At 48.3% G+C, this 14521-nt stretch overlaps 1 pseudogene; it reads left to right on the top strand.

The window, feature by feature from the left end:
- Positions 1 to 7620: 7620 nt before the first annotated feature.
- Positions 7621 to 8999, top strand: LOC141174520 (sphingosine-1-phosphate phosphatase 1 pseudogene; annotated as a pseudogene).
- The last annotated feature ends 5522 nt before the right edge of the window (positions 9000 to 14521 follow it).

The following is a 14521-nucleotide window of genomic DNA, read 5'->3' as shown; positions in this document are numbered from 1 at the left end:
ATACAGAGCACGCATTGCCTCCGTTTGGTTTTCTGTGGATTGCGCAATCAACGTAATAATTTGACACTCACATGGTCAACCGTGAAGGGGTGTAGTCCCATTAGGGGTCTGATATTGATAACTTTTAAAGCAGTATCCCCACTTGCTCCCCCGGTATTCTCCTCCTCCTTTACATTCCCCCCTGACTCGGATAGAAGGAAGGAAACATGTAGAGAAAACCAAAAGAGTAACGTGTGTGGGTTGCACTGTAAATTACAGTAGAAGATGTTAAATGCAGCAAGGAAGAGATAATTTTGAAATGTGGAATGTTGAAAAAAAAAGTGAATGCATGTGAGAAAAGGTTGCGCTGAGTTTGTCGACAGAAGGAAAAAAAAGTATGTGGAGGAACTTAAATGGTTAACTAAAATATGCGCAATGCCAGATAAGCGCCCAGTTACAGCTGCTAGGATAGCAAAACGGCCTTGGCTTGATACGGAACAGCAGAGAATATGTCAAAAAAAAAAAAGGGTGAATGGAGGAAGAAAATACAGACAATAAGGGAAAGACGCTATGTTATGTGTATTACAAAGATACTGCTCTCCGAATGGAGGCGTGGGATGGCTAGCTCAATCGGTACAGCATGAGACTCTTAATCTCAGGGTCGGCCTGTAACTCAGCGGTTACTTCGCGAAACACTTGCAGAAAATTGTTTCTGAAATCCTCCGGGGTTCGAGACCCGCAGGCGCTATCTGACTTTTGCTGTTAAGAGAGGGCAATAACCCTTATAGTCTCACCTTTGACTATATCCAACCAGGACGTCTGGAGACACTGCAAACAACCACACACCACAAGGAAACCACGTCAAACGGTCAGTGTCACTAGTAAAGAACTTGTGCACTTACCATGGCTTTTTGTGGGGGATGATCAGTCCCAATTCCAGTAGGGGAGGCTGAAGGCAAGTCTCTCTTTGTGGACGTCCAGAGGTGGAGTGGTGTCCCTGGTTAGGGATCCGAGTCACGGCACCAGCAAGTGAATATTGTGTGAATCTTTCCTTCTTCAACTTCTGACAAAGATTCTTAAAAGACTGAACATTGTTAGTTTCAGTCGCGGCAGGTGATCGAAGATTGGGTAGGACACGCAAGTAGATATACGTATATCGAGTGTCCGGAGCGCTGCAAAGCTGCACAAGCGCTCCTTCTTTCATTAGCCATCCGTACAATTCCCCCGACGGGGGGGGTGAGTTAGTAGTGGAACAGCTGGGAGCTCTGGCTAGACTCCGCTGTGCACAAGAATTAAGAATGCACCAAAAGTGTTTAAGGTGTTAAACTTTCCCGTGCAGGGCAGACTTAACCCTGCGTTGTGGGACGAAGGAATTCGCCACAATAGAGGAAAATTAGTTGATTGTGGATTGTTGGAAGATGCTGAAAACTTTAGGAAAGTAGCACATGAGATTTGTGATGAAGGATATGTTGAAATAGAGGAGATGAAGCCTAGTTATTTCAATTACTTTTATGTCAAGAAAGGAAAATTATCTAGCACTGTGACAAAAACTGGTTGTTTTGTGCTACAAAATGAAGCTGATGGGGAAAAAGTACAGGAGGAAGTAGGTCCCCCTTCCCAAATTATGTGTCCACAACCCAAATCTAAAGCCCCTAAAGAAGCATCCCCTACCCCCACAAATGTAGCAGTACCCCAGCCCCTGAATCCGGAAACTGAGCAATTTATACCTAAGGAGATTAAATACCCTGCACTTCCCACTGATAGCCAGCCACCACCATATAACCCAGACAGTTGGCTCTGTAATGTGTGTTAGGTCACTAATCCAGGATGGCGCAAGACGTGCTATAATTGTGGAGCACGCAAACCCGGTGTTGTAGCACCAACCTGCCCATTACTTAACGCTGACGGTGAGTATTATAAACCACTACCCCCACCTGCCCCTACCATGGTCCATACTCCATTCAGAGAGACCCAGGGTCCTCTGAACTCTTCCCTATTCACCCTCTCCCAAACTGGGGAAATAGAACATGGACGCGAGTACCAGGAGGTGGCGTCTGTTTTACTGAATGGTCCTTCGGATTTCTCCACTATACTGAGAATAGGCATGGGGAGTATACCACAACAGCAAGTTGGGATCATTGTAAACGCAGCAAATGCAAAACTGCAGCATAGCTGGGGGCTAGCTGCAGAGATATGTCGTATTCGGGGACCTACAATACAAGCTGCATCTAATGATTACATCCGTGACCACGGTCCATTAAGAGAAGGAGAGGTGATGGCTACAAGAGCCGGACAGCTATCATGTCAGTTTGTTATACAAGCATTTGGACCAAAATATGATCCCCTGGATTTACCCAGGTCACAACACCTGCTTAAAGAAACAATCCAAAACACCATAGCAAATGCATCACAGCTTCATGCAGCCCCAACCCTAGCCCTGCCATTCATTTCCACTGGTATCTTTGGATACCCAAAAGAGGACGCGGCCAAAATAAAAGTCGGGGCTATAAAGCAGTGTATTGCCATGCATCCAACTAAATTGAGAGAGATAAGACTCTTGGCCATCGACAGGGATCTTGTTGATTATGCTGCTCAATTAATCAAACCCACAATCAAACCCGATATCTTGTCTCCTCCAGTGTTCCCCTACCTCCAAGATCTCCCCACAATCAGTACTCATGCTACAATGGTAGTTGCTGCACCCGCAGTACCCATAGTGTAGCACCCTGAGGATTCGGCTGCTACAGGGGTATTGCACCTCAACCCAGAGGTGTGATATTCCACTCCCGGGTAAGGATGGAGTGTGGAACTGAGCTCAGGAAGCTGCATGCACTACACACATCCCATTTCCGAGGAACAGACCAACGGTACTCCCACTTAGAAATGTGCAGGTACGACCGAGTCTGTTCCTGGCTGGAGTGGGAGAGGGGTGGTACATCCCAGTAGTGTAGGGGCAGATAGGGGGAGCAGCCTGGGTAAAGTTAGGAGCTCATTGGGTGCTGGTCACCTGAGCTCACACATAGAGGGAGTATATAAGGTGGGCACCATCTTAGATCAGGGTCAGTCAGTCTGTCAGTCTTTGCAGAGAAGTCAGAGGAAGAGAGCAGAGAGCAGAGAAGCCCCAGAGAGAGTGAGAGTGGAGCAAGAAAGACCCAGAGGGGGAAACAAGAAGGAACTCTGAGAACCCACATACAAACCTAGGGTGAAGAGTTGGCAATAGGGTACCGGATCCCAAACTGGTGGGGGCTAAAGCACACCTCAGCCAGAGACCGGAGGCCGTGGGCAGGATCTGCCACGGCCACCCACCACATCTACCCTGAAGGCAAACCACATGTAGGGTCAGGGAACCCAAGGCCAAGGGTCTCCCAACAGAAGGCCCGAGGGAGCTGGACCTAGGTGGATCCCTGGTGGGGACGGCCAGAAGAAAGGACAAGAAGGAGGGCTCAGGGACACGCTCCGGACTTGCTTGGGGGTTGGCTGGATCCAGGACCTGGTGGACGCAGCACGGCTCGGGTGGTCACTTAAGGCCGGAGTGACCGGAATATCTGCAGTAAGTAAACACCCTGAACTGCACAACCCGACTCTGTCTTTAATTTTCATCTACGCTGCACCACCACAACCCCCATTCTCTGCACCTGACCCCCTGAGGCCATACCCCTCCCGTTGGGGGTTATACCATCTAAAGCTGCACCAACACCATCAGCCTCAGCGGACCCTGCTGCAGCGGCGGCCGTAGTGACCGCAATCCAACGGGTGGCGTAGTCGACATAACGAACTTTGTAACATCTGTAGGACTGCCACATACTCTGAGCTTGACACCCTGGGCACGGACCGGGTCACAGCCACTCGGAGACTACAACCACCATCTGATCCGGCTCCGGGTATTCCCCTAAAGAATATGGCCCAGGGGGTGCGTCAACTTTGGCGTAGTCGGCAGGATCACGTGCCCGCAACACCCGGGTACTGCGTGCCTGAAGAAAAGAACAAGTTTACCTCAAAAAGAAGTCTCCTGCCGGTTCCGGAGGGTCCCCGCCATCGGACTCCGTCACAGATCGATTCCCGCCGGTTGTCCGCCATTAACAGCTTTTTCCCGCCATCTGCAGAGTTTCCCGCCACTGGGAGACGATTCCCGCCATTTCCAAAGGTTTCCCGCCTTGTCAGAGCGGACGCCATTATGGGCGTGCCAGAGGATGGCAAGAGGCCGCCTCCCATCGTGGGCCAGGACCGAAAATGGCGCCAAAAGTGGAAACCGCCCCCACCAACAGAGACTGTGATGCTAGAGGTGTCTGTCAGCGTGAAAGAACTGCCCCTGGAACTGACAATCACCAAGTGGCCCCGGGACCGCCCTCGAAGTGGGAGGACTGAGAAGGAGAGAGCAAAGATGGGTGTCGCCTGGAGCAGTCTGGAGAGAGCGCACCCGGAGACAAGAAGCCTAGAGCTGAGTCCAGAAGAAGCTTACCCGGAGATGGAAGAAGAGCAGAGCAGCACCGGCCCGCTGGCCAGGAGCCTGCTGGAGACAACGGAAGGAGAGCAGAGCAGCACCGACCCGTTGGTCAGGAGCCTGCTAGAAGCAACGACCCCACTAGGCTTAGTGGAGGTCCTGGCACAGCTCCCCCGAGACCGGGAGTGTGCACAGACTGCGCTGGAGGGCCTCGCACGGAGGATGGCCCGGGTGCAGCGAGAGACGTTAGCGGAGTGGAGCCGAGAGATGGCCCAGCAAACAAGAACTCGTCAGCGGAGCACGCCACCCGAGACGAGGAGACAGACCGCCTCTGAGGATGGCGCAGGAGGACTGAAGGCCGGAGACGGCGCCGAGAAGGGAGCCGAACGAAAGGAGGCAGGTAAAGGGGACGTCTCTACCCCAAACCGGGAAACCGCGTACCTGTCCCAGCTCCCCGTCGCAGAGCCCGAAGTACCCCCTGCCGTGCCCGTAACCGCAACGTCACTGCGACAGACTAGGCCTCAACCGGAAGCCGCAGCCGCGACCCCTGTGACGTCACACGCCTCGACCCCGAGCGTGACCAAGCAGGAAGTACCACCAGCCTGGTCGCAAGGCCTAGTACCCCCGGGCGCCGCAATACCAACAGCGCCCCCTACCTCCGCGGAGCCACCGGCCTGGTCGCAGGGCCAAGTAGCCCAGGGCGCCGCCGTTCTTACGGTGCCCTTCACTTTCCAGGTGCCCCAGGCCTGGCCGCAAGGCCTGGGCAACCCGGGCGCCACCACCACCGCGCCCATAAAACCAAGAGTGCCGCATCTGGGAGAAGATCTGTTCGCCCAACACACATGGCCGGACGGGCAGCCCTTTGTCTGGCCCAGGGAGTACTACGAACAAGAGCTCCAAAAGAGGGCAAGGCCCATGTGTGAGCCCCTGATCCCGGCTCCGAAGCCCGTAAAAAGGACCTCGCCCCCGCTAGAGGAGGCACAGTTTGAGTGGGACCCCACCGGAGAAGACCTCATGGGGTTCACTCAGGAGACCCGGGCAGCTGCAGCGGAGCGTGCAGAGTGCTGCCGCCAGCAGCTCGAGGTCTTTGAGAGGGAGCGGAGAGAGAGGCGGGTCCGGGAACAACAAGCCCAAATAAAGAGCGCGGGGCAGAAGAGCCGGGCCAGGAGGAGTCCCCGTGCAGCCCATGGTCCCCCTTCCACCGGGACTGTGATCAAGTTTAATATGCAGCACGGGTGGGGCTTCATCCGAGATCACCGCACCCCAGGCGACGTCTTCGTGACAAGAAGAGACGTTGAGTCCCACCTACCGGAGGGACACAGAGGTCGTGACCTTTATATAGGGGACGAGGTCACCTTCACCCGGCACAAGTGTGCCAAAGGACCCTACGCCCTCCATGTGCATCGCCTGACGGAGGAGGAGCTGCGGTGTGAGGAGGAGCAAGAGGACCCGGACGGGTCTGAAGCTAAAGGTAACCACAAAGAAAGAGCAGGAGGACGTCGTCGTTGAGTACAGCAGAGTAGAAGCTGTATATAGTTGCCCGCCGGGGCACAGTGAACTGTTGCTAATATAGTCCCCGTTGGGACCAGCGAATTGAACTGTTACCCGTATTTCCCTTAATTCCCACTGACCGAGGACTGAGAGCGGCCACTATCCCTTGTATATAGTTGCGCTTCCTAAAGCGCCCCCTACCGGTTTTATAGGAAAACCATTTTTCTAAGAGACTGTCGCACTTTTCCCGGGCACACGTTGCACAGTGTCCGGAGGAGGAACCAGAAGAAAGAATGTTAATATGAAAAGTTTTATGATGCTGCTAATATATATGTTTTATATGTTTTATTATGTTGTTTATGAAAAAAAATTGTATGTTTGGATGATGTTTTATATCTTACAGCCCGAGGACGTGCTGTGATTTACCAGGGGGGAATGTAGCACCCTGAGGATTCGGCTGCTACAGGGGTATTGCACCTCAACCCAGAGGTGTGATATTCCACTCCCGGGTAAGGATGGAGTGTGGAACTGAGCTCAGAAAGCTGCATGCACTACACACATCCCATTTCCGAGGAACAGACCAACGGTACTCCCACTTAGAAATGTGCAGGTACGACCGAGTCTGTTCCTGGCTGGAGTGGGAGGGGGGTGGTACATCCCAGTAGTGTAGGGGCAGATAGGGGGAGCAGCCTGGGTAAAGTTAGGAGCTCATTGGGTGCTGGTCACCTGAGCTCACACATAGAGGGAGTATATAAGGTGGGCACCATCTTAGATCAGGGTCAGTCAGTCTGTCAGTCTTTGCAGAGAAGTCAGAGGAAGAGAGCAGAGAAGCCCCAGAGAGAGTGAGAGTGGAGCAAGAAAGACCCAGAGGGGGAAACAAGAAGGAACTCTGAGAACCCACATACAAACCTAGGGTGAAGAGTTGGCAATAGGGTACCGGATCCCAAACTGGTGGGGGCTAAAGCACACCTCAGCCAGAGACCGGAGGCCGTGGGCAGGATCTGCCACGGCCACCCACCACATCTACCCTGAAGGCAAACCACATGTAGGGTCAGGGAACCCAAGGCCAAGGGTCTCCCAACAGAAGGCCCGAGGGAGCTGGACCTAGGTGGATCCCTGGTGGGGACGGCCAGAAGAAAGGACAAGAAGGAGGGCTCAGGGACACGCTCCGGACTTGCTTGGGGGTTGGCTGGATCCAGGACCTGGTGGACGCAGCACGGCTCGGGTGGTCACTTAAGGCCGGAGTGACCGGAATATCTGCAGTAAGTAAACACCCTGAACTGCACAACCCGACTCTGTCTTTAATTTTCATCTACGCTGCACCACCACAACCCCCATCCTCTGCACCTGACCCCCTGAGGCCATACCCCTCCCGTTGGGGGTTATACCATCTAAAGCTGCACCAACACCATCAGCCTCAGCGGACCCTGCTGCAGCGGCGGCCGTAGTGACCGCAATCCAACGGGTGGCGTAGTCGACATAACGAACTTTGTAACATCTGTAGGACTGCCACATACTCTGAGCTTGACACCCTGGGCACGGACCGGGTCACAGCCACTCGGAGACTACAACCACCATCTGATCCGGCTCCGGGTATTCCCCTAAAGAATATGGCCCAGGGGGCGCGTCAATAGCACAGAGTGACAGAGGTCCCCGCCGTGGCCGCCGCTGCTGCGGTGATTGACCCGCGGCTCCGTGTGTCGCCAGGGATGGGGGCCGCCATGGGAGCGGCGTACGCCCGGCTGCGGTGGCTCATGGACTCCCTGCAGGACCCGGAGAAGGTGGCCCGCTTCCAGCAGCTGTGCGGAATGCAGAGCTCCTCGTCATCACCGGAGGAGAAGGACACCCGGGAGGCCCCCGCTTCCGCCGCCAAGGACGGGCCCAGGCACCGGGACAGCCGGCAGCACAATGGCTTCATGGAGAACGGCGCTGCCCGCTGTAAGGACGCGGAGGAGGAAAGGAAGATGCAGCCGCTGCGGCGGAACTCCCTAACCGGAGAGGTGGGACATGCCTTCTCCATCCGCCGCCCGCAGCTCTTCTCGCTGGGCAAGGAGCTGGGGAACGAGCTCTTCTACATCTCCTTCTTCCCCTTCTGGATCTGGAATGTGGACGCGCAGGTGGGTGGTGATGTGGGTGTGGGTCATGTACCTGGGCCAGTGCACCAAGGACCTGATCCGCTGGCCCCGGTCGCCCTCCCCGCCGATGCTGAAGCTAGAGGTCTTCTACAACTCTGAGTACGGCATGCCGTCCACCCACGCCATGTCCGGGACCGCCATCCCGCTGTCCCTGCTGCTGCTCACCTGGGGCCGCTGGCAGTATCCGTTCTTTATCAGGCTCCTGCTCGCTGTGGTGTGGTGTACCTTGGAGTGCCTTAGTCGTGTCTACATGGGAATGCATTCCATTCTGGATGTCGTCGCTGGTGTCCTTTATCCAATCCTCATTTTGATAGTCTTCCATCCCGCTCTTGATATCATTGACAATTTTAACCTGACTTATAAATATACCCCGCTCATCATAATCAGCCTGCACCTGGCGTTGGGCATCTTCTCCTTCACCCTGGATACGTGGAGCACCTCGTGGGGACACTGCAGAAATTCTGGGCAGCGGAGCCGGGATCGCCTGCGGGTCGCACGTCAATTACATGTTAGGGTTCTTAAAGGAACCTTCGCCCGATACTTTACCTTTCATGATTCCGCCGCTGACGGTGACGCAGCTGGGAAAAGCCATGCTGCGGGTTTTTATTGGATTAGTAGTTTTATTACTGATCAGAGAGGTCATGAAGATGATCACCATTCCTATGGCGTGCAAAGTGTTTAGCATTCCTTGTGATGACATAAAAAAGGCAAGACAGCGCATGGAGGTGGAGCTGCCATACCGATACCTGACCTATGGCACGGTTGGATTTGCAGTCATGTTCGTCATCCCATACCTATTTACATGGGTTGGGTTGCATTGATGGTAAACTTTTTCCAGAAGAGGCTCCTGGCCGTGTTTTTTAAGATTTATTCCAAGTCGGACTTGTCTTTAGAAGTTTGAATAATTCCTATTTCTGAGGTGCACTGGTAGAAAAGCAGCTTTTGGATCTAAACGGCCCTTAATTTTTTTTATTTTTTTTTCATTCTAATTGCAGCTACTTGCAAGCATAGCGTATATCGGTTTTATATCTTGAAACCATTTTTTATTTAGTTTCAGGTACAGTATGAAACTGCTTGATAATTGTGCCTTTCTTTTGCTAATAATCACAAATGCCATGTATACTGTGATGGTAATGGCAAGCATCCAGAATGTCAGAACGTAGCTTGACCTGGAGAAAACCTTTTTTAATTAGTGTTTGTTTGTTTTTTTTAACACGGCAATGACAATGCCCATTGTTTGTAAGTGTAAATCATTTTAAGCAGAGCTCTCAGGTGAGAGACGGCAATAGCCATGGCTTTACGTATGCTTCTTTATACGTAGGGTTAACCAAAATGATGCAGGAGACTACGGCCCAGTGGCCTGAGCTCCTTCCCATTGCACTATATCACATACGCACCACCCCAATAGGGAAACAAACTGTCACACTATGAGATATTGTTTGGGTCACAACCAGCCATAGCTAGGTTTACCCCACAACAATTATCAGAAGAAACAGATCATGTTGTGCAATATGTGATTGAGTTTGCCAAAGCCTTAACTAACACCCATGCATTAGTATCATCTTCTATTCCAGATCCAGCTAATGCAGAAGGTTGTCATACCCTCAGGCCTGGAGATTATGTGTATGTGAAGAGGCATGTTCGGAAACACGGACTAGAACCATTGTCCGATGGACCATACCAAGTGCTCCTGACAACCCCAACAGCTGAGATGTTTTATGATAACATGTATGGTTGGACTAGTCAATACCTGGAATAGCCTACAACAGAGTACTGACCCTTTTAATAACAAGTTCATTACGCACCACCAGATTTGGTACATAAGTTAGTATTACAGCACTCTGCTTTATGGGATCAACCATCAGCCAAATATTGGGTCTGTGGGAATAATGCGTATAAATGGCTCCCAGTCGGAGTAGGGGGGGACTTGTACGTTGGCCCGGCTAACTCCAGCCACTTATCTTATTCCCCATAGTAAAGTAGATATGAGAGCCATCCCTCTTCATACCATCTATAAACATGCCAAAGACAACACCCCACGCCCATCAGGAAGACCTCATTTAGTACAAATGAGTATACCCAATAAGATAGCCAGTACTGTCTTCCTCTACCCTATGGTAACACAAATGTGGGACAAATTAGTGGAGGTTACTGATTACTTAGATGACCAGATTTGGAATATTTTGGAAGTAATTAATACTACTGTTGCAGTGCAGAATCAACTTATTATAGTGGCCAATCAACATACTTTAGTGCTGGACTATTTGACAGCAGCTCAAGGAGAGATGTGTCAGGTTATAAGCCCAGCCTGTTGTCACTATATTGATCCCGACTCTACCATACGGTTAAGTATTAAAATGGAAGATATTAGGAAACTCAGGGAAGAGTATAACAAACATAACGAATTGACCAAAGACAGTTGGTGGTCTGATACGTTCTCCTTTTTAAATCCTGCTAATTGGTTTAAAGGGATTGGTGGAACAAGGAGTGTTGCATATTGCTGCTGGCGTCTTGTTAATATATGTTTTACTAAAACTAGTCTTTTATTGTATCCCATTTTGCATGAGGAAAACCTGCCAGTCATCAGAGAGCAAGGAGGACGCTGTTAATCGACATCCAGTGCTACTGTACACGGACCTCCCACATGTAACCAGCATTGAGGACCTGGATGACAAGGGAATGATGACCTTTACCCGCATGCCCCAACCAACCTCACGTCTGATGATCTGAGCTTCATGATTATATCAACTAACAAGGGGGGATGGACATGCCGCGACAGCCTCAATTGGTAACAAGGGCACTAATTGGGTGAAGACCAATGTCCCTCAGGCTCAAAACATGACCCTGGGAAAGCACCTCTATTGTTGATAACAACATAATTTTTAGGGGGGAATGTAAAGGACATATTAATATGCATGCTATACATATTGATACTCATGCTAGAACAACTCCATTTTGTCTGCTTGCTTTAAAATCATGTTATTATCACTCCTTGCATAACATACATTCTTTCTTTCCTTCTTTTCTCTCGCTTCATCTTTCCCACACTAACTGTTCTCACAAGAACATTTTGTATTTTGTCAGACACTCCGCTCCGGTTATCTAACTAGTCTAGGCCAGGATTGACCTTGTAAGATTTCCATAGTGATTCGAATTAACAATGATAATATGACCATATATGTGTTTCCGTAATAATTGTACTAACATTGGTTAGCCTGTAGTACTGTAGTATGACTGTAGTTGATTGGCTATTAAAATACTCAAAACAATATAAAATGCGAAGTAAAATAAATGGGATCAGAGATTCTTTGAATCCTCCCAATACAGAGCACGCATTGCCTCCGTTTGGTTTTCTGTGGATTGTGCAATCAACATAATAATTTGACACTCACTTGGTCAACCGTGAAGGGTTATTGCCCTCCCTCAACAATAGGATATCTGCGTTTGCTTGGGCAGCTTCTTTCCACAGCAGAGACCTTTTGTATGGAGAATTCAATCCCTTGGCATTAACAGATACAATCTTAATCACCATTATTTATATTAAACATATTGCTGTGGGCAGAATTGATTAGAAAATTGATATAAAGGTTGCAATAAAAATGGTAGGGTTTGCATAATGCCAGAGTATACCAGAGCATATTAACAATAAAATTTGACTCTAACATGAAAAACACACAAACTTGAAAAAGTCTAACCAAAAAGTCAGTTGGCTGAGGAGTAGAAGGTTCCTGAACTTGTAACGGGGGTCCAAGTATGGGAAGTTTGGGAAAATAAGTGCCAGCTATGGCTTCTTATGTGATGTAACCTGAGATGGGTAAGGAAAAAAACAAAAAGCACAGGTGCAAACATACACATCTCTTTTCCAGGACAGACCCTTTCTCATTAGACCAAAGAATACTGTCTCATATGGTCTTCAATATGGAGGAGGGAGGGAGCAAGAAAAAATAGAGAAAGGCAGTCTTGGGTGTTGTGTCTTCTTCTGCTTGGAGTGTTTTGCCACTCTTCTAGCAGGTGATGTGCAGGTGGTCTTTGAGGCTGAGTGTTTTCGGAATTAGGGATGAGGTACAATGGATAATCGAAGATACCCCAATGTACCGATCACAGATAGATCTGAAAAAACCTTGTGAAGAAACTGGCACAAATGAACAGCGACATTTTCTTTCTATCCAGATGCAAAAAGGAAAACTTAATTTCCAAAGGCATCATAATAAGGAATCCGACTCAGTATACCTACAATACCTTCTTAAGAGATAGCTGCTGGGAAAGGAAGTTGTTTCTGCGCTCTCTGGAGTCACGACAAACCATTAGTATGGATAAAAATGTAGGTTTATTGTCTACGCGTGTCAGACTCCACTGACTCCTTCCTCAGGACAGCCATATATAACCAAGGGGTAATAAACATACATGGTATAAATGCAAGGGGGGGGATTCAAAAAAGCCATCAAGAGATTTTCCATAGCTCTCCTCCAGCAGTACCGTGGGAAGGATCACCTGGCACTGACAAAGCTTGTAAGACGCATTGAGCAGCATAAGGGCTTCATAATGGATTATTTCCAAAACAGACTTTCTTCAAGGGAACATAATATTCTACAGACAATCGGATGCAAAGAATCCTCAGACATAGAGGCTCCTGCAACAGAGGGAATTTTTTCTGAGGACGACACTATCCAACGTAGAAAGTTTTTTCATAAGATGGAGAATGCCTTAAAAGAACTACATCTTAATTTGGACACACAATTCCTCACCATCTATATTGAGGAGAAACTCTGTCCGAGGGGTCTCAGGTTAGTGCACTCCTCTCCCTTTCCTGATGACCTGGATTTCTCTGCACAATGGGATGGTATTTTGAAAGACTGCATGAATAATATGCTTTCATGCTTGTATAAAAAAAAGATCTAAAATATGTGATATAGATATGGCTAAAGTATATAGCCTGGCCAAGGAACTATTATGTTTTGAAGCACACCCTGAATTTAATAACTTGAATTCACTAGTTACGTCTATTTTGCAAATAGAACACGATACCATAATCAGAAAATCAAAAAAATTACTTCGTGACCGGAGTGATTATAAAAATGAGCAGTATTCAGGTCCCAATAAAAATAGAAATAATTATCACATGAGGGATAAAGTTGAGACCCCCGTTAATAAAACTAAACCCGGAACAAATTCCACCAGAAGCTTTGTAAATAGTAATTTTAGAAAGATACTCATCCAAGGAGTCCAAAAAACTCGGATATTATAAATAAGTCCCAGCGAATTAATGGGAATCAAAAGGTGCTACAGCTGAGACCAATAGCCCTAATATCGTGAAACAAAAAGCGGATGAAATTAGGAATGGTCAGGCTGCTAATATCAATAGCTCTGAAAACAGTTTTGGGAGAAAACCTCACAGATCCATTACCAGAAAAAAAAACTAAATTTACATCCTTCTCAGATGCAAAAAAACATTTGGAAATAATAAAAAATAACTAATTGAAAGAATCAATGAGGAAAGGAGAAAATCGCAAAGTTTTAAAGATCTCCACCCATTTATTCCCAAGGACAATACTGTTAGTGAGTCTCAGGACCCCGCCCTAAAAAGCATTGCTATACCCACTGATACAGATCTATTAGTTTTCTGTATATGAGGCTTATAATGATGAGGAAGTTGTAGATGAAGAGAAAGATAATACAGGGAAGGCAAAAGAGCCACAGTTTCTTTTTTGCCCAGGGCATTGTCCCCCAAGAAGAAATTAATAACAAACTTTTATCCACCAAAACCAGGAAAAAGAAAAAGCTCCATAGAGGGTGCAGAGCTGGCAAATTACAGCAAAAAAGGAAAAACCGGGATCCCCCTGATTCTGAACTAGCAGTATAAACAAAGTCCATACCGATTTTTAACCTATCTAATTATCACCTTACTGAGGATGAAACCTCAGTTCTTTCAAAAAGTTTTTCTTTTTGTCCAACTTGTGAAAAAAAAGCCATTGATTTATTTTTGGATTTCCAAGCTTTTATTAGAAAAATTACTCTAAAAAGGCATCTCCTTGTAAATAGTAAAAAAGATTCACCCTTGGTAACACGGGGATATACCTGATGAATTTTTACATATGGACCTCAATGCGAAATCCTCCTTCTATCCCATAGATAGTAAAGGGCAGTATATCAGTACTCTCTGTGATCTGGTATTGAACAAATTTAAGACTTCCCTGACACTAAAAAATAAAACAAAAAATTGGACATACCAAGAGAGAGCAGCTGTGCGATCTCTCCAGAATAATACCGACATCATTATCAGATCTGCGGATAAAGGTGGGGGTATTGTTATCCAAAATACCACCGGCTATTGTAAGGAAGCAAACAGAATTCTGTACTGACCCCTTTCCCCATATAACGAGGGGAACTACTATGAATATTTTAAATAAGAAAGAAAAGAAGTCTCTGATCAACACATTTCCTACAATCCCGTTTTTCTACCACCAGCCTAAGGTTC

Source organism: Phyllobates terribilis, unplaced genomic scaffold (assembly GCF_046119375.1).
Source record: "Phyllobates terribilis strain yellow unplaced genomic scaffold, ASM4611937v1 Scaffold_13__5_contigs__length_258822181, whole genome shotgun sequence".
Taxonomy (NCBI): Eukaryota; Metazoa; Chordata; class Amphibia; order Anura; family Dendrobatidae; genus Phyllobates; species Phyllobates terribilis.
Note: the sequence above shows the minus strand (reverse complement) of the source record. Positions and strands in the feature narration are given on the sequence as shown.